The 21,630-nt window shown below is 38.3% G+C and overlaps 2 pseudogenes; one reads left to right on the top strand and one right to left on the bottom strand.

The window, feature by feature from the left end:
* The first annotated feature begins 562 nt into the window (after nucleotides 1–562).
* LOC149213548 (WD repeat-containing protein VIP3 pseudogene) lies at nucleotides 563–7,543 on the top strand (annotated as a pseudogene).
* An 11,375-nt stretch (nucleotides 7,544–18,918) lies between these two features.
* LOC149213549 (WD repeat-containing protein VIP3 pseudogene) lies at nucleotides 18,919–19,821 on the bottom strand (annotated as a pseudogene).
* Nucleotides 19,822–21,630: the final 1,809 nt, after the last annotated feature.

A 21,630-nucleotide genomic window follows, 5' to 3' on the forward strand; every position in this document is an offset into this window, starting at 1 on the left:
GATAAAGGTACAATTGCAGGTACTAGAAAAATGGCTACAAGAGCGGGGAAATCGGAAAGGAAAATGGATCTTTCCACTGAAGGGAAAGAGAGTGATTTGGCGACAGTTGCAGAGGAGGTTGAGGCAAATTGTGATTGCCTTGTTGAAAAAGGGACTTAGAGTTCTTGCGCCAGAGTTGGAGTTTGAAATTCCCGCATGCAGATATATTAAAATAAAAATGTTGAAGGAAGCAGTCAAGACTGAAAAGTCTTGTGGTTTTAAAGCTAATGAATTGTGTATGTTTGCAGGTACAATACAGGAAGATGAGAAAATTTTGAAGTTTGTTCAAGAAGAGTTGAATCTGAAGACTGTTCAGATCGATGCTGAGATAACAAGATCACAGGAGGAAATGAAGACAGAGGAGAAGATCATTGATGATTTCTTGAGTTATTGGGCAAATCCAGATCAGATGGATAATGTAAAACCATGTATTTTTGTAGCTGACAATTGTGATGTGATTACAGGTTTTACTGAGGAGGATGTGCAACCTTGTGCGACTATTACAGTACAAGTGGAAGTTCGTATGGATGCAGAAGAAGTGGATCAGTCTGTAGCACGGATAAGTGAAGCAACAGTTCAGTTTGTTAAAACTGGAAGTTTATGCATGAATGCAGGTGATGATGATATGCTTCAGCAATGCTACAAAGAAATTGCATTATTAGAATATTTGTTGGAGAATCCAGAGTATGACAGGGAGATTGCAGCAGATGAAAGAGTTCAGTATAGTGAATGAGAGGAGAAAGACATCATGGAAACAGATGGTATGAGAGGAAGACTGGTTGATAGTCTTGAGAGTTCTTTAGAGAATTCTTTGGGCAGAGAGAATCAGCATACTGATGTGCTGATTGAGATGGAGAATTCAGAACAGCATACTGAGATGCTGGCAGAGGGAAGTAAGGCACTGATGCCTTATGATTTTTGTTTTAACAAGTGTTTTGTGAATGCAGGTATTGTCGCCGGTGCTGAGAAACATTTGACTCAGCTGAACAGTTAATTGAAGGGAAAAGAAGTTCTCTGTTCCAGAAGACAAGAGAGGGTGGATGATCGGGGGGCAGTCAGAACAGAGACCAACATAGAAGCAAGAAATCAGCAGCTTGAAGATTTATTGGACAAGGAAATTGAATTAATCAAAAGAATCATGCTGAAAGTGTCTCAGAAAAAGACATCAGCAAAGAAGAGAAGTAGCAGAAGCAGCAAGAGGAAGACAGCAGAAGATTGCAAGAGTACAACTAGTGGAGCAAAGCAGCATAAAGTGTGGAGACCTGGAGAAGAACAACAGACAGAAGCAACGACAAATGCAAAGTTACAATACAAGATATGGGATCCAGGCAAACATAGATCTGAACACATGATCAGGAGATCATGAAATTTTTCTACCTTGGGAGTATGATGCGGGAGCATTCAGCCCAAAGGGAAATTATTGTAAATAATAGACGTAGGGGTCATGCAATTGTGGAATTAGTTTCCTAAATTGCAAGTCACTTTAATATTTAGGCTTTTTATTAGATATTTTCAAAATAAATAAATGAGGAAATAGGAATTAAGGAGAGCTTTTAGGCATAAAGGAATGGATGTGGATCATAAGGAAGCTTTTCTATTTTAGAACAGGGAAAAAGATGGAATAAAGCTGAAAAGATGCTTTTGCCATATGTATGCATTGCATGTAGAGTCTTAGAGCTTTAGTTGAGTGATTTTAGGATTTTTAGATCATGCTAAGTTTAATAAATTATGGAGCTCAAAGGCATTGAAGGTAGGAGTGGAGTGTAAGGAGTGAGTGTGAGGAGTGAGCAAGGTTCTCCTTGGGAGCCTTCGGGCAGTTTGTAAAAGGGCCATAGATTTGCATATCTGGCCATGAATAGAAAGCTCTGTGTGAATACTTGTTTTATGTGAATATGAATATGTTGAATTCGATTTGTATGGACATGGTTGCGTTTAACAATTTCTGAGATGTGATTCTGCACATGGTTGCAGAAATCAATGTTATATAACGTTGGAATTGCATGGGTGCTGATGGTTCTACTTTCCCTCATATGGAAGCGCTGTGTTAATTGTTAATTGTTAATTGTTAATCCGCTTGGCTCTCGTGTTATGATAGATCGCCTTGAATATACAGTTTGCAGGTGGTTTTTCTGAAGATATACCGCCTTGGATTGAATGTTGTCTTCGCAGACTTCTTGAATCTCCATCTCTGTTTATACTTGAATTATACCCGGAAGTTTATTATTCCTGTTGAAACTACAGCGGAGTCGAAGACCTCTGGAGCTCGGACTTTGAGCGATAAGAGGTTTGAACGAATATATGTAAAATGAGAATTTAACTGTTAATTGATAACAGGTTCAATAGTTAATTAATGCGAGTATATGTGGCAAGCAGTCCTTGAAAAGCTACGCCATATCAAGGTAACCACGAGGATAGACTGCGGATGCTTGAAAGGCGAGTTCTGGAAATTGAGAGCGATTTAATGTAAATTACAATATATATGTATCGCCTGAACCGTCGTGCGAAGGTGGAACAATCACTCATCAAATCCCTGCGGAGGTGTTAACCATCGCATAAGAGGATATCGGTTCAGGAGGAACGAATTTGTATGAAGGGCGCAGAGGTATATATATGCCTTGCCTATACAATATATGCACATGAGCTTTGGTTATAAGAAAGTCCAGACTATAACGTGCGGCGATATCGAAGAAAGAGGAGAACATCCTACGGATGTGCGTAGGTAAATACATAGATATAAATATTGTATGCGCATGTCTATTTTTTATATGCATGGTGATCGGAAGATCTTGGTAGAAGCGGCTTGGGAGCGGCCTGGGCTGCATCACTATCCATACAACTACTATTATTTCTTCCGCTTTATTCTCTCCATTGGACATCTAGGAAATAAGTTGTGCCTATGGGTGTCCATGTAGCTATTGCAATAAAGGGTTTTTAAGGAGATATTGAAATCATAGAAAAATAAATGACATTGTTAATGAAAAGAAACCATATTATGAGAAAAAAAATATCAACGAAAAAAATCCACATTATTAGAAAAATATATCAACCAAACTTGAATTCATGGGAAGGACCAAATTTGAAAATCATTCTTAAACAAAAAAAAACCACCAACCAAGCCATACAACAACAACACTGCAGATGTATATTACAGATTACAATATTTCCCTATTAGATATGGAAAACTTTCCTTTTAATTACATAAATTTTTAATCTATGGAGCTTGAAGTTTTTAATGGAGATCAAAGCCTATTGATAGTGTTCATTGATTGAGCAATGTTAAGAGAAAGGTTCGATTCCCTTGGTTGTTGAAGGTATATATTTGTTTTTTTGGTTTGCTTTAAATTGTATCAAGCTAAACAAAACAGATAGTATAAATTAAAAACAAATGAAAACTAAAAATACTTTTTCCATTGTGCAAATAAAATTATATTTTCAATGACGTAAATTCAAATACCTTTGAAAATTATCTAATGAATAGAAGAAACATATGTTTACCTTTTTTTAATAGAATTTAAGAAAAATGTTTGCCTATTTATTAAATTATATTGAGATTTTATAGAGTTTTAATATAGCCACTTTTTAAATTTTAAAGATTTAGAAGGACACCATTTCATTTTGGCAATTTTTTTTAAAGAGTTATTTAATATAAACTTGTTAATAGAAGTACAATTTTCTTATAACTTTTCATCTTTGAAGGGTTAGATAAATATATGCCCTTCCAAATAAAATTAAGACCAACCCTTCAAATTTGATCAGAGATACATTTATTTTGGATTATAATTACTTTTCCAAAAAAAATATAATTTCCTATATTTAAATACAATTTCTTATATTTAGAATATTTATTATTTCCTATATTTAGAATATAATTTCTTATATTTAGAATATTTCAGTGTTACACTTGATAAATATAAATAGTACATCAGTTTTTCAATATTACACTTGATTTATCAGTGCTATTCATTTATGGCACCTTTTTATAGAAATTGTATTTTTTTTTTCATTCTAGTGAATATGAGAAGAGTTTCTTTTTCTAAAAAAAAAAATTGAAAGGAAAAAGGAAAAAAATTGACACTAAAATAGCAAACATGAGTATTTGATGAGATACATTTATTTTCAGTTATAATTGATTTTCCAAAAAGATATAATTTACTATATTTAGAGTCGAATGGTTCATGTTTCCATGGACACCCAAGGCTTGTGTTTATCTCTTACACTGCCCTTAACCTGGTGAGATACATTTATTTTCAGCTATAATTGTTTTTCTGGAAAGATATAATTTTCCTATATTTAGAGTAGAATGATTCATGTTTCCATGCACACGCAAGGCTTGTGTTTATCTCTTACACTACCCTTAACCCAAATATAGTAGAGGCATCGGGATGGAGGCAAATCATCTACAAGGTTTTCACAACCTTCACATAGCCACACCGTTCATCCAAATCAGAGAGACCTTTGAATAACACTTTTAACACAAATTCTATTGAGATGATTACCCACAATCCTTTGGAATTCACAACTTTCATCCAACATAGAAAAACATGTGAAAAAAAAACCCTTAACACAGTTTCTACTGAGATATTTACCCAGTCCTTTTGGGCTTCATATATATATTTTTACAGCTCTGTAACCTTCTTGCTTCAGCAACCTATCTCACAGCATATCTCTACTTGATCGAAGCAAGGAGTTCATTCTTCAAACATAGAGCTTCTATAATATTTAACAAGAAAAGAAAAAAATTCTCAAGGGGATTTGAACCCTGTTAGCTAGTTGGAGAGTACTCCCACTTCCCCAACTCTAGCCAAAATAACATTGAGCGAGAATGAAGAGGAATAGAGTCATATTTAACGAGAAAACAAAAAACATCTAGAGGGGATTTGAACCTTGTTTGCTAGTTGGAGAGGACTCCCACTTTCCCCGAACTCCAACCAAGATAACATTGAGCAAGAATGAAGAGGAATAGAATCATAGACTAGAAGTCCACCTTGGCCAATGCACCCAAACCATATTCCTGATAATTGTCACCCAGAAGATAACTGCGAACTCGCCACTTCACCCAGACCAGCCCTTGTAGAGCACTATATACCAAACAAAAAATTATGCCCAAAAGCCTTTACATCCAAAAATCCAACCATTATGCTGCTTGATAAAATGAATGCTATCTCCAAAACAACTACTGTCCAAATCATAGAAATTTTTCTCCAACCAACTCCATCATTGATGGCATTCAAATACACATGCAAGTAGTCTAAGCCCAAGGCAATAATAATGGCTTCCATTATTACAGCAACTCTGACTTTAGAGTGTGGCACGGACTTTGTATCGTACCATTTTCTATGGCCTCCTTCGAAACCAATAAGTAGAACCCAACTAATGGAGCAAATCAAGTTGACATAACCCACTATAAAGGACAATGTTATGAGGGTTAGACGATTACCTCTGAAGGTTAGCACTTGGAAAACATGGGTATTAGTAGCATTTGAATTTACTTGAGCCTTGGTTAAAAAGGGCGTTGGAATTATGCACAAATGTGAACCATTTATTTCAGTATTAATTAGGAGATGTTTGTAACTTAGATTTATAAAATTAAGAGTTCACTTGTATATATATTAATGTCCATATTCACTAAGACAGATTCAATCTGTACTTGTTCTTAAATTGGGATTTGCATTTCCTTTGAAAGATTTTTTAATTCATGTACGGAGACTGCCATTGGTATCTTATGTTTCTATACCATCCTTTCTTGCCGTTGTCAAGTTATTCCATATAGTCTCCTCTATATGCTCCTTTAGATTACCAATGTAAGTATCAAATTACCTTTATATGAGGAGCACCAATATTTAATTTTCTAAATGTATAACCTGTATAACTGTTGGAATATCTAATTCCTACTTGTCTCAGTTGTGATTCTTATTATTAAAGGAGTTTGTCCCTAGTAGTTATGATCTATTTCCTAGATTGGTGTGTGGTTGAGATAATCTCTCAACTAGCAGATTGTGTGTCCAAGATAGCATACCTATCTTGAGACAACACTTCTTGTATATATGTAATTGCATTTGATTAATAAATTAACCTGGATTCTCATATTTTATCATGGTATCGGAGACCTGAGGGTCTGGCCCTCGTGGGCTTGGGCCCTCATGGGCCGAGGAAATAAAGAGCTTGGTTTTCCAATCAATTTTTGAGTTTTTCCATCATCGATCTTACAATGTGGAGGTGTCATTGGTAACCAGCTCCTTGGATAGTGCAGTGGCATTGTGGTGAATCCGTGCTATGGAGGTTACTGGGAGGCCAAGTGATGGAGCAACGGAGGTGGAGGCTATGAGGCTATAGTAAATCAATCGCTTGCTGGCCTGTTGGCGGATCTGTGAAGGCAGTTTTTCTGTGCTACGTGCTAGTGAGGTCGATCAGCGGTGAGGGTGGTCGGTGGGAAATCTATGAGTCTGCAGATTTGTGAGTCCACTGATCAAGGTCATGGTGAAAGACCTGTGGACCGACTTTTCCTGTTCATGGTGGTCGTCGATCGATTGTTGGATCAGGCAGGGCATTTAGGCACTGCTGATTTTTTGTGACCTGGTTGCTTCTCAAAAGGGTTTGGCAACTGGTGAGGTTCTGGATCCGAGGGAGTAGGCTACCAAGACCTCCATTGACTGCCTTTGCTAATTCATCAGTGGCCAATACAGACTTATGTTAATCGAACTCAGGAATAAATCGTAGGTTAACCCAACTTCTTCATAATAAATAAAGGGTGTAGACAGTGGGCGAAATTAAGGGCTGTGACTTGGGCTCCTGCCACAACCTCAAGGTCCGATAAAATACTTAGCGGATCATCGGAAAAGAGCGTTAAGATATGGAGTGGCGATGAATTGGAAGAAGAGGCCACAAACACTGGCCTTTCCCTGGGAGTGGTGGCAGTGGCCGCCCATCCTATGACCCCAATTGCCTCTTCCACCTCCCTTGACAGTTTCATCTGCGTCTTCGATGTCGACACCAACACCATTGTTTCTACGCTCGAGTCGCCCCCTTTAGAAGCCTGGAACAGGCGGTTCCATCCCAAGGGGAATATGTTGGTTGTAGCTGGAGTGGGTAGCACCTCTGTGAAGTTGTGGGATACTACTTCATGGCAGAGAGATGTTTCCCTTGAAGTTCCTAAAGGAGAGGGTACTAACACAAAATCATCAGAAAAAGATGGAGGGAAATTTGTTCTAGTTGTTGCATGGAGTCGAGATGGAAGTCATCTTGCATGCAGCACAATGGACGGGATGATTGCAATATTTGATGTGATACGTGGCAAATTCTTGTACTATTTGGAGGGTCATTACATGCTGGTGAGATCCCTCATTTTTTTTGTCCCACTGATTCTTGGATCTTATTCTCTCCTTCAGATGACAAGCATATTCATATCTATGATGTTGACAACAAGAGCCTTATCTATGCTATGTCTGGGCATACAAGTTGGTTTCTAAGTATCGATGTCAACCCAGATTGTAAGGTCCTCGGGTAGCTGGGCGCGGTTTGGCGAAGCGGGCGCGGTTGGGCGCGACGAGCCGGGCCGCATGACGGATAAGAAATGCGGGCACGCGGGCGCGGTGAATGAGCGCGGGCACGGGTGAACGGACGCGGGTGCGGGTGAACGGGCGTAGGCACGGGTGAACGGACTCGGGTGCGGGTGAACGGGCACGGGCGCGGGTGAACGGGCGTGGTGCACCGGGCGGGCGCGCTGCATGACAGAAGTGCGACATAAGAAATGCGACGAACTTGTAATGAAATACAAGTGCGATGGGTTTATACCCTCCTTTGGCACGTTTGCGGTGATGGGGTGGCCGACTCAAGATGAAGGGGTGTGGCCGACCTTAGGAACGCCCAAGCTGTGCAATGGAAGGGTGTGTGGGTGGTCGGTTGGGCAGCCCCACCCACACTTACATAGTGTATATATTATGGCAATGCATTGAGCATCAAACATTCAATTCAAACAACACATCTTCACTCTTGAGGAGAAGGGAAAAGTGCGCAGTTCAAGAGGAGAGTTGAGCGCATAGCCCATGCGCTCTCGTTAATAGCACGCACTTGTTGAAATCGCTCATGGTGAGAGGTGAAGGTGTTGGGCAAGGTGTGCCCAGGGTTGGAGTTCGATTGTGACATTGTGCCGGGACTTGACAAGGGTGTCTTGGTGGTTCGGGTGAGCACCCACTCTTTGTGCAAGGTGTGTACATGTATTGTAAAAGGCTGTTTTGCCTATGTTGTAAAAGTGACTAAGAATAGACTTGGACCTTGCCAAGTATACTTGTATTATAGAAGAAAGATTGACTATAATATATTGTCGGGCAGACTCTCTGTTCAGGGAGCTGCCCCTCCCTTTATACTGTGCAATTGTTGTTCTTGTTATAATTGTTTTTGATAATGAATGAGTATGGGTGTTCATTAGTATAAAGGATAAACATAATTTTACTTGGTTGCGAAACACAAACTAAGTAAGGACAAGTGAATTAGGCGTAGTCCATGAATGTTAGTATTGGTGAAAAGAAAGCATTCAATGGTGCCGCACCTCGCTATAAGTGGCTGGAAGACTACCGCAGGTGTAGGGGCGTGACAAGTGGTATCAGAGCAGCTGATTTGGGCATTGAAGGTTGAAGCTACTACACAACTTCACCGAAGTGAAGTTGGTATCAGAGCAGGGTTGCTCGTGATGAAGTGCAGGTTTGAAGCTTGTGAACAGGTTCAGTTGTTGAAGCATTGAAGCTGATACACACTTGACAGGTGGGAATAGAACTTCGGTTTGAAGCCATTAAGTAGGGTTGCTCGTAACAGTGAAGCAGATACTTGCAGGTGAAAGAGGTTGGTGAAAACACTTCCCAATAAGTGTTGCATCAAGGACTTGGGTTGCAGGAATCTTGGTGAAGCTGTTGGATGGTCGAAACTAGATCACAAAAGAAGAAGAAGCTGTTAGAGATGGAAACTGAATCTCAGGCTGGGTCTAGTCATCAGGGTGTGCAGGATGCTACCATCACACTTATGGAGAAAGTGTTGGTGAGAATGGAGGTTATGGAGACTTCCTGGGATAAGAAGATGGACTTGCTCGCTAAAGAACAAGAGGCCAATTCGAAGATGAAGGAAGAACTCGATGAACTCCGAACACAACACAATGAACTCTGGACACAATATGAGTACACTGATCTTATGTGTACAAAACTTGAAATAAGGATCAAGGATGTTGAAGAAGCAAGGGATCAGGGTCTTGCAGAGATCGTGAACTTGAAGAAAACTCTTGACGAAGCCAAGGATGAGATCACGGTGTTGAAGAAGGCCGTGAGGCATAACTTAGGTGGAGGAGTGCCTCATGTGAAGGTCAAGGAACTAGAATCTTATGATGGTACAAGGAATGCAAAGACTCTTGGCAACTTTCTATGGGACATGGAGCAATACTTGGAACGGTTGGGTCTATCTGATGATGAGACGAAGGTCAAGGTAGCTGCTCAGTTCTTAACAAAGGATGCTAAGATGTGGTGGCGAAGGAGGCTGGATCAGATTGCCAATGGCAGTGCTGATGACATCACTTCGTGGGATGACATGAAGAAAGCTTTGCAGACCCATTTCAGTCCTCGGGATGAAACATGGGAAGCAAGGACAAAGATTAAGTACATAAAGCAGACCGAGAGCCTACAAGCATATCAGCGAGAGTTTGCAAGTGCAGCTCTGGAACTTCCTGACATGGCGGAGAGGGACAAGGTGTTCAACTTCATTATTGGGTTGAAGCCTTGGGCACGCAATGAAGTGAAGAGGCAGAAGATCAAGACACTTGAAGAAGCTTTTGCTGTTGTTGACAGGTTCGTGGAGCATTATGATGAGACTTCTGATGATAGGAAGAAGACGTCCGATAAACCGAAAGATAAGAAGAAGGATGATGCTTCGAAATTGGATGATAGTTCGAAGACGAAGAAAGCCTTGAAGTGTTGGATATGTGCTGGACGACACACGGTGAAGAATTGTCCTTCTAAACCAAAGGTGGCTTCTATTGCACAATCTGATGCGAAGAATGAAGGTGCTTTTGTGGGGATGATGCAGATAGTTGGTGCTTCTGCTACTATGGAGGTGGTCTATAGGAGGGATCTTGAGAGGAACAGATTGGAGTATGTTTGAATGAAGTTTGGAGGTGCTGATGTACTCACTATGGTGGATAGTGGGGCTTCTCACAAATTCATGGGTGAAGATACTGCAAGAAGAATTGGGCTGAAATTTGTACCAGCAAACGCACAAATGAAGACAATGAATTCTCCTCCTATTGAGATTCTTGGTATAGCTGAGAGGGTGGACACTACACTTGGTGAATGGACAGGGAAGGTTGATCTCACTATAGTACAAATTGATGACTATGAGGTTGTACTGGGGATGGAATTCATGAAACAATTTGATGCTATGATTGTCCCACATTTGAAGAAGCTCTACATTTATGATGGAAGGGAAGATGTACCCATTGGTGTGCCAACCATTGGAGTGACAAGGCCTGATTGTAAATTGGGAGTGATGCAAATGGAGGATGAGAGGAGAATGGGAGACATGAGTAAGCGGTTGTATACTGTTGAGGCAAAGCTTACCGAGCAGTCATTAGTCATCAGATCACTTTTAGATAGCATCTTGGGCTTGTCAAGAAGGCCAGAGTTGGTTGAAGATGATGATGATGATGATGAGGAGGTGTATGTGAGGCCGGATGTCCAGAAGGAAGACCGGGTTGCTTATCTACAAAGGATGGAGGTTGAGGATCCTAATAGGTGGATCGAGTTGACTAGTAAGGGAGAGCCTTCAGGCTCTACTCCCTCTACATATTCTTAGATGGATTAGAAGATGGGGCTCATTGTTAGCTACTCATGGCAGTGAGTCCCTAAACATGTGGAGCAGGCATGACTAATGGTGCAGGGATGGCTTGGAATCAAGCATCATGACATGTTGCAGAGGGATGGAGTTTCCATGGACCTGAGCATGGATTGTGGAAATAGATTCTTGATGAGTCAAGAATGTGGCAAGATGTTTTGAGAAACAACTGATGATGGCATGAGGATGTTCACTCTCATGGTTTGAGCGTGACAGTTGGATTAGCTACCCAACTAGTTCAGACATGGGGTCGCGAAGTGTGCAGAGATGTGTTAGCGTTTTGTTGGAGTATCATGACAGAGATTCACATGGAGACACATGATGAGGTCGACACGAGATGTTGTAGTAGAGATTGTGACAAAAGGGTCGATGATCATGGATCAAGTTGATATTTGATAGAGTACTTGGTGGCAGTTGGTCACTAAGGTGAGACATGATGGAGATGGAGTTCTACATATGTTGCAGGGATGTTTGCCTTATGTGGAAGAGTTGACATCATGGATGGAGATGTTCTTGAGAGATGGACACTGGGATGATATGTTGTCGAGGACGACAACGATTTCAGGTGGAGGAGGATGTAAGGTCCTCGGGTAGCTGGGCGCGGTTGGGCGAAGCGGGCGCGGTTGGGCGCGGCGAGCCGGGCCGCACGACGGACAAGAAACGGGCGTGGGCACGGGCGGGCGCGCTGCACGACAGAAGTGCGACATAAGAAATGCGACGAACTTGTAATGAAATACAAGTGTGATGGGTTTATACCCTCCTTTGGCACGTTTTCGGTGATGGGGTGGCCGACTCAAGATGAAGGGGTGTGGCCGACCTTAGGAACGCCCAAACTGTGCGATGGAAGGGTGTGTGGGTGGTCGGCTGGGCAGCCCCACCCACACTTACATAGTGTATATATTATGGCAATGCGTTGAGCATCAAACATTCAATTCGAACAACACATCTTCGCTCTTGAGGAGAAGGAAAAAGTGCACAATTCAAGAGGAGAGTTGAGCGCATAGCTCATGCGCTCTCCTTAGTAGCACGCACTTGTTGAAATCGCTCACGGTGAGAGGTGAAGGTGTTGGGCAAGGTGTGCCCAGGGTTGGAGTTCGGTTGTGACATTGTGTCAGGACTTGACAAGGGTGTCTTGGTGGCTCGGGTGAGCACCCACTCTTTGTGCAAGGTGTGTACATGTATTGTAAAAGGCTGTTTTGCCTATGTTGTAAAAGTGACTAAGTATAGACTTGGATCTTGCCAAGTATACTTGTATTATTGAAGAAAGATTGACTATAATATATTGTCAGGAAAACTCATTGTTCAGGGAGTTGCCCCTCCCTTTATACTGTGCAATTGTTGTTCTTGTTATAATTGCCATTGATAATGAATGAGTATGGGTATTCATTAGTATAAAGGATAAACATAATTTTACTTGGTTGCGAAACACAAACTAAGTAAGGACAAGTGAATTAGGCGTAGTCCATGAATGTTATTATTGGTGAGAAGAAAGCATTCGGTGGTGCCGCACCTCGCTATAAGCGGTTGGAAGACTACCGCAGGTGTAGGGGCATGACACAGATGGTTTAGATGTTGCCACATGATCTAGTGATAGAACTCTCGATAGTGTGTTGTTCATGCAACTGGAGGTTTACCACCTTCTTCTTTCTCTTCGGATAAACTTGACATAATTGGAGTTTAGAAAGGTAAACGCATTGAGCCTGATCATCTCAATGTAAAAGTGAAATTTGTTAGAATATCATATTTAAAATAAATAAAAAAACTCCAATGAGAAACAAATTAATATGGTATTTATAAATGTTTTGGAATTAGAAGCATTGAGCTTAGCTAACTCAATGGAGCGGTTTTGTTAGAATTAGCTACTCTAACAAATCATGCGGGTAAATCCAAGACAATTAAATCAGAAATAGAAAGAAAAGACAAAGATGCCTAGGATGTGATCAAAAGATGAAGTGCATGAGCAACATCAGAGATTGGAGGATGATGGACAACTAGGTGAAAGTTTGTTTGAGTTAGTGTGAGTTTGTGGAATAGACTCACTAGCATGTTATTTTATGAGTCACATTTTATTAGTAAGCAAGTCTATGGTGTTTTATAGTTGTATTTGTAAACTGTGTACTTGATAACTCCAAAGTTGGTGTGTGAAATGTAAGCCTTGTAAGGCATGTGTATCCCCATACAGTTCATGGTAATCTAAAAACCACTTTGTATTTGTGGTGTCGGTTTGTGGTAAGCCATAAACCACGTGTAAGAGTGAAGTGGGATAGAGATACCTGTAAACATGGTTTAGGGTTCGCTGACAAAACCCTTGGCCCATGGTGTCTGGAGTGCCCTAGTGGTATCTCATTTTACATGGTATTGTTTTAACATGAAGAGCCTTTGTGGATGAATTGAGTGCCTTGGTGGCATGGTTGAGGATGATCCGATAAAACCCATAGCATGGTTAGGGATAATTCGATAAAACCCATGATGATACTAGAGGGGGATTTATAGGTACAGGTACAGGTGTGCAGTTATAATGGTTGGAAGCACCATGTATGCGAAGGACATCCTACAAGACTGGCGGTTGTAGCAGTTAGTACCCATGCATTCTAGTGGATGGTTGCTCCTTTATATGGACATCAATATATTCTTTTTGGTATATTTGACGACAACTAGATTTTATAGATTGATATGGAGATAAGTACTCATTAAGGGGGAGTGTTGGAATATCTAATTCCTACTTGTCTCAGTTGTGATTCTTACTAAGTAAATGATTCTGTTCCTAGTAGTTAGGATCTATTTCCTAGATTAGTGTGTGGTTGAGATAATCTCTCAACCAACAGAGTGTGTGTCTAAAATAGCTTACCTATCTTGAGACAACACTTCTTGTATATATGTAATTGCATTTGATTAATAAATTAATCTAGATTCTTATATTTTATCAATAACTTTTCTTCACAACACCTCTAATCGTGAAGGTATATCTCAACTACTTAAATTTTTGTGTTATGTAGCAAAAGATACAGAGCATTCCAACCAGTGCTTATTGCAAATGACTTTGTATATAGTGAAAATAACAAAATGAGTTCCAAAAATGATGCCCTTCTCTAGTTTGAGATAGCCATAGCGTTTGACTCGTACAAATATTCTCCAATTTAAATAAAGATTAAAGTACTAAATTGTCTTAAAATTAAAATATTTCAGATTATATATTATAAAATTAATGAAATTATAATAAACAAATTTAATCAAATTTTTACCAAATAACTTTATATACTAGAATTATTTACCAGTGTCAATAGTATTGTTTTAATAATTTTGTATACTAGAATTATTTACCAATTTCAATAGTATTGTTCTAATGAAAAAATGTTTAATGGTGGGTTTTGTATATTTTAAAATATTAAGTTTACAATAATGTATTATTTTAATGAAATTGTACTAAAAGTTAATAAAATTGTATTAAAAGTTTAATGGTGAGTTTTGTATATTTTAAAATAATATTGGGTTTTGTATATTTTAAAATATTAATTTAAAATTAATATTTCAAATTAAAGTAAACAATTTTCAGTTTTTCCAAATGAAATTATACTAAAAGTTAATGAAATTGTATTAAAAGTTTAATAGTAGATTTTATATATTTTAAAATATTAACATAAAAATAATATTTCAAACTAAAGTATAATTTTTCTAATATTTCCAATTTAACAATTTTATGGGAATCTCTTTGCACATACCAATTAAAAATGTTTCCAATTTAACAATTCTATGGATGTCTCTCTGCACCTTTGAAACAATTGCAGGTTTCTAATTTCATGCCAATTAAAATATATAACTTTTTAATTTTCGTACACATTTACCTAGTAATAGGTACGGAGCCATCATTCAACAATTATTAGATGAAGTTGTACACTCAGACCTACGATTACAACAAAGACAATAGGTCAGGAGCCACCAATCATCAATTATTAGATGAAGTTGTACACTCAGACCTACGATTACAACACTAATTTCCTTGATAGGTTATAGGTTCTAATTTCCTACTCAACCTTGGAAAGAGGCACAAATTGATTAGCCTTTATCACCGGGGAGTACAAGTTCATGCATACTCCTGTAGAGCCACCCGTTGATTCTCTCAATCAGGGCGACAATTCTTTTACAACGCATCTTTTGAAAGTCACTGTATTTCTTCTTTAGGATTCTTATCATTCTCATCATTGCGTCTCTATTTCAGAGCATCCTTTTGATCCTTGGTCATAAGCATGCTCGGTGCTCGGTTTTTTCAATAAACAGTAAACATGCCTAGAACGCTAAATGGAAATCACAGTGAACATGCTTGAAATGTCGAATGGCAATCATTTGAAATCTCTGTCTTCGCAACCCTTGGGATGTAGGGAGTCTATTATAAATTCCTTTGGCCTAAGATATATTGCACAATTTGAATTGCCTTTTATGAATTCCTCTGGTCTAAGATATCTTTCTTATGATATAGGACGCATAATTTGTCGTTTATCTTATTGGAACTGAAAGCCTGTAAATTCCTGCCATCTAAGATGTTGTTTACTACGAATGTAAATTATTTATTAGTGTGGAGTAAAGGACATGAAAAAATTGATGCAATGCATGGGGAAATTTAAGGAACCTGGAAACATGGAAAATAATCAAGTCGAGCATTCGTTTGAATAGTGAAATAAATTAAGGGAAAGAAAAGCGTTTGAATTGGCGTCGAATCTCAATTGGCAGGGTGAAACTCCAAAAGATAATCTAGTTCTTTGCCTAACAAATACCACTTATATTAAAAGGAGTGTGATAGAATCATGGAATAATTGTAATATAATTAATAGTGGTGTAACATGGACACTTAAAGGTGTGCATCACATATATGGTTGGAAAGTATGGTGGTTTCATTGAAGATATTGGGAGTATTCGTGTCAAGGTTACACGTGGATTCAATTTAGATGTTATATGTGAAACTTATAAGTTAACTCGGGGTAAGGATGTAAATTTGGCTGTAGTGACTCAGTGGCTTTTTTTTTTTTTGGGTGAAAATGGTTATTGTTTGATTCTCCTATAAAATTGATTATTGAGCTTTAAAAATTGTGAATGGGGCTTTAAAAATTGTGATTGATATATCTAATGTGTGATTGGTGTATCTGATGTCTTTCTTGTAATAGGATCTCCTTGGTAGAGTTATTACCTAGATGTTTTAGTGTAGCTCATTTTCTATGTGGTGTCTTATTATTTTTCTTCTATTAATGGTTGAGAAAAGGTCACATTAGAAAAATATATAGTATTTGGTAGGCTTTTGCAACTTGTTATATTTTCAATATTCTTTTTAACATGAAGGTATTTTATAAAAAGATTGGTGCTTAGCTTGAAGGCATTTCATTTAAATATTGAGCTTAACATGTTAGTCTACTAATTTCATTATATATACAATAGTAAAAAAAGACTTGATAAAGAATTTGAGAGATGATTTGTTTTAAGTATAAAAGTCATTGACGTATAAAAAAGGTCCCTTCCTTTATACATCTGACTAGAAACAAAATTACAATATCTATCAATTATTGCAACATGTATTATTTTTTTCTCTAAAAAAAATCATTATATTTCATATCGAAATATATGTTGTGTTGACTCTTAGGTCCTAAAAAAAACTAGTTCATAATCAGGAAATCAAAACATACTCGGCTACCATTAGAGCAGTTTAACTGTAACGATTAAACCTCATAATGTGTTATATCAAAAGTATGGTTGTATGCTATATCGAAACAAATAAACCTCATAATGTGTTATATCAAAAGTATGTTTGTATGCTCTATCAAAACACATATGCTAATCTAGGAAAAAATAAGGCACTCTTTTAGGGAGCTTAATGAAAGTTGAAATGCAAGAGTAGTTGACACCCACAAATTTGGGTAGAACTTAAAATGTAAAGCATGAAAAATGCAAAACGTCATCAAATTTTCATTTGATGGGCATAAAGGATTTGAAATTCCAAGCCTTCTCGCAATTGTTTCAAAAGTGCAAAGAGACGTCCATAGAATTGTTAAATTGTAAACATTTTTAATTGGTATGAAATTAGAAACCAATAGTTGTTTTTCCAAAAGTGCAAAGAGATTCTCATAAAATTGTTAAATTGGAAATATTAGAAAATTTATAATTTAGTTTGAAATATTACTTTTATATTATTAACATTTTAAAATATATAAAATCCACTATTAAACTTTTAATACAATTTCATTAACTTTTAGTACAATTTCATTTGGAAAAATTGGAAAATTTTACTTTAGTTTGAAATATTAATTTTATATTAATATTTTAAAATATACAAAACCCACCATTATTTTAAAATATACAAAACTCCCCATTAAACTTTTAATACAATTTCATTAATTTTTAGTACAATTTCATTAAAATAATACATTACTGTAAACTTAATATTTTAAAATATACAAAACCCACCATTAAACTTTTTTTCTCATTAGAACAATACTATTGGCATTGGTAAATAATTCTAGTATATATAATCTGAAATACTTTAATTTTAAGACGATTTAGTACTTTAATCTTTATTTAAATTGGGGAAGATTTGTACTATATCTCAAACTAGAGAAGGGCATCATTTTTGGAACTTATTTTGTTATTTTCACTATATACAAAGTTATTTGCAATAAGCACTGGTTGGAATGCTCTGTATCTTTTGCTATAGAACGCAAAAATTTAAGTAGTTGAGATATACCTTCACAATTAGGGGTGTTGTGAAGCAAAGTTATTGATAAAATATGAGAATCCATATTAATTTATTAATCAAATGCAATTATATATATACAAGAAGTGTTGTCTCAAGATAGGTACGCTATCTTGGACACACACTCTGTTGGTTGAGAGATTATCTCAGCCACACACCAATCTAGGAAATAGATCCTAACTACTAGGAACAAGCTCCTTTACATAGTAAGAATCACAACTGAGACAAGTAGGAATTAGATATTCCAACACTCCCCCTTATTGAGTACTTGTCTCCATATCAATCTGAAAAATATAGTTGTGGTCAAATATACCAAAAGGAATATGTTGATGTCCATATAAAGGAGCAACCATCTACCGGAATGCATGGGTACTAACCGCTGCAACCACTAGTCTTGTAGGATGTCCTTCACATACATGGTTCTTCCAACCATTATAACTGCACACCTGTACCTGTACCTGTAAATCCCCCTCCAATATCATCATGGGTTTTATCGAATTACCCGTAACCATGCTATGGGTTTTATCGGATCACCCTCAACCATGCCACCAAGGGCTCTCAGCCAGCAAGGCTAACCACAACCATGAAGGCTCAACAATGCCACCAAGGCACTCAATTCATCCACGAAGGCTCTTCATGTTAAAATGGTACCATGTTAAAATGAGATACCACTCGGGCACTCCAGCCACCATGGGCCAAGGGTTTTGTCGTCGAACCCTAAACCATGTTTACAAGAATCTCTATCCCACTTCACTCTTACACGTGGTTTATGGCTTGCCACAAACTGACACCGCAAATACAAAGTGGTTTTTAGATTACCAAAAATTGTATGGGGATACACATGCCTTACAAGGCTTACATTTCACACACCAACTCTGGAGTTACCAGGTACACAGTTAACAAAGACCACTATAAAACACCATAGACTTGCTTACTAATAAAATGTGACTCATAAAACAACATGCTAGTGAGTCTATTCCACAAGCTCACACAAACTTTCACCTAGTTGTCCATCATCGTCCAATCTCTGATGTTGCTCGTGCACTTCATCTTTTGATCACATCCTAGGCATCTTTGTCTTTTCTTTCTATTTCTGATTTAATTGTCTTGGATTTACCTGCATGATTTGTTAGAGTAGCTAATTCTAACAAAAACACTCCATTGAGTTAGCTAAGCTCAATGCTTCTAATTCCAAAACATTTATAAATACCATATTAATTTGTTTCTCATTAGAGTTTTATTTATTTATTTTAAATATGATATTTTAACAAATTTCACTTTTACATTGAGATGATCAGGCTCAATGCGTTTACCTTACCAAACTCCAATTCTGTCAAGTTGACCCAAAGAGAAAGAAGAAGGTGGTAAACCTCTAGTTGCATGAGCAACACACTATCCAGAGTTCTATCACTAGATCCTGTGGCAACAGCTAAACCATCTGGGTTGACGTCGATACTTGGAACCCAACTTGTATTCCCATACATAGCACAGATAATGCTCTTGTTGTCAACATCATAAATATGAATATGCTTGTCATCTGAAGCAGAGAATAAGATCTGAGAATCAGTGGGAGAAAAAGCAAGGGATCTCACCGGCATGTAATGAGCCTCCAAATAGTGCAGGAATTTGCCACATACCACATCAAATATTGCAATCATCCCATCCATTGTGCTGCATTCAAGACGACTTCCATCTCGACTCCATGCAACAACTAGAACAAATTTCCCTCCAGATTTTTCTGATGATTTTGTGCTAGTACCCTCTCCTTTAGGAACTTCAAGGGAAACATCTGTCCGCCTTGAAGTAGTATCCCGCAGCTTCACAGAGGTGCTACCCACTTCAGCTACAACAAACATATTCCCCTTGAGATGGAACCACCTGTTCCAAGCTTCTGAAGGGGGTGACTCGAACGTAGAAATAATGGTGTTGGTGTCGACATCGAAGACGTGGATGAAGCTGTCAAGGGAGGTGGAAGAGGCAATTGGGGTCGTAGGATGGGCGACCACTACCACCAATCCCAGGGAAAAGCTAATGTTGGTGGCCTCTTCTTCCAATTCATCGCCACTCCATATCTTGGCGCTCTCATCTAGCGATCCGCTAAGCAGTTTAGTAGGCCTTGAGGTTATGGCAAGAGCCCAAGTCACAACCCTTAATTTCGCCCACTGTCTACGCCCTTTATTCATTATCAAGAAGTTGGGTTAACTTGCAATTTCTTCCTGAGTTCTATTAACAGAATTTTGTATTGGCCACTGATCAAATTAGCAAAGGCGATCAATGGAGGTCTTGGTAGACTGCTCCCTCGGATCCAGAACCTCACTAGTCACCAAACGCTTTTGAGAAGCAACTGGGTCACAAAAAATCAGCAGTGCCTAGATGCCCTTCTCAATCCAACAATCGCTCGACGACCACCATGAATAGGCACAATTGATCCATGAGTCTTTCACCATGACCTCGATCAGTGGACTCACAGATATGCAGAATCATAGATTTTCCACCGACCGCCCTCACCGTTGATCCACCTCACCAACACGTAGCACAAACAAACTACCTCCATAGATCCGCCAATAGGCTGACACGCAATTGATTTGCTACAGCCTCAGAGTCTCCACCTTCGTTGCTCCATCACTTGGCCTCCTAGCAACCTCCATGGCATGGATTCACCACACCGCCACTGTGCCATCCAGGGAGCGGGTTACCAATGGCACCTCCACATTGTAAGATCGATGATGGACAAACTCAAAAGGTTATTGGAAAACCAAGCTCTTTGTTTCCTCGACCCAGGAGGGGCCAGACCCTCACAGCTTCGATACCATGATAAAATATGAGAATCTAGATTAATTTATTAATCAAATGCAATTACATATATACAAGAAGTGTTGTCTCAAGATAGGTACGCTATCTTGGACACAAAATCTGTTGGTTGAGAGATTATCTCAAACAAACACCAATCTAGGAAATAGATCCTAACTACCAGGGACAAACTCCTTTACTTAGTAAGAATCACAACTAATACAAGTAGGAATTAGATATTCCAACAGTTATATAGGTTATACATTTGGAAAATTAAAGATTGGTGCTCCTCATATAAAGGTAATTTGATACTTACATTGGTAATCTAAAGGAGCATATTGGTGGCCTAGGTGCAGGCGATATGGACAAACATTCAATCCCTGATACAATTTCCTCTAATTCTCGCTGAATCTCTTCTTCAATCCCAACTGGAGTATCAGTCATCTATTCCCAGACTGACTGTTTTATAAATTTTCCCCTTTTTAGCACTATTACCAATCCTTTTCCCTTAATCGCCCCAACCCTTGTTATCGGGAACAATTTAGACAACAGAGCCCTTTTTACACTATTGGAGCTGTAATTCCATGGGAATTATGAAATACACTATCGGCAGGCTTTTGAACAACAATAACACAATTAGGCATAACATACACTATCGGCGGTTTCAAATTGCCATAATGCGATTATTGATGGAAATACACTATCGGCGGGGTTTAATTGCCATAGAGCTATTACACAGGAAAATACACTATCGGTGCAATTTTTCAAAGGAATGCGTTAATACACAAATACACTATTGGCAGGGTCTTTATTCCATAGGAATGGAATAACATTATTGGCAGTCGCTATCGACACTTCCACGCGGAACAGAACAATAACATTGTGCTCCGCTAACGGTCCTTTCCCGATGCGATAGTGATGCAGGAGCATTCAGCCCAAGGAAAATCATTGTAAATAGTAGACATAGGGGGTCATGCATTTTAGGAAATAGTTTTCCTAAGTTCCAAGTCAATGTAATATTTAGGCCTATAAATGTGATTTTATTAGATAATGGGAGAATATGTAAATGTTCTCAAAATGAATAAATGAGAACATGAGTGGTACAAGTCAAATCCAACTCTCTAGGAGCAAGAGAGAGCTTTTAGGAATTAATTAGAGTAGATATGGACCATTGAGTTGATAAGGAGACTTTTCTGCTTTAA

This window comes from Pinus tabuliformis, chromosome 1_1 (genome assembly GCF_031772625.1).
Source record: "Pinus tabuliformis cultivar Carrire ecotype Pingquan chromosome 1_1, CPIR1, whole genome shotgun sequence".
NCBI lineage: Eukaryota > Viridiplantae > Streptophyta > Pinopsida > Pinales > Pinaceae > Pinus > Pinus tabuliformis.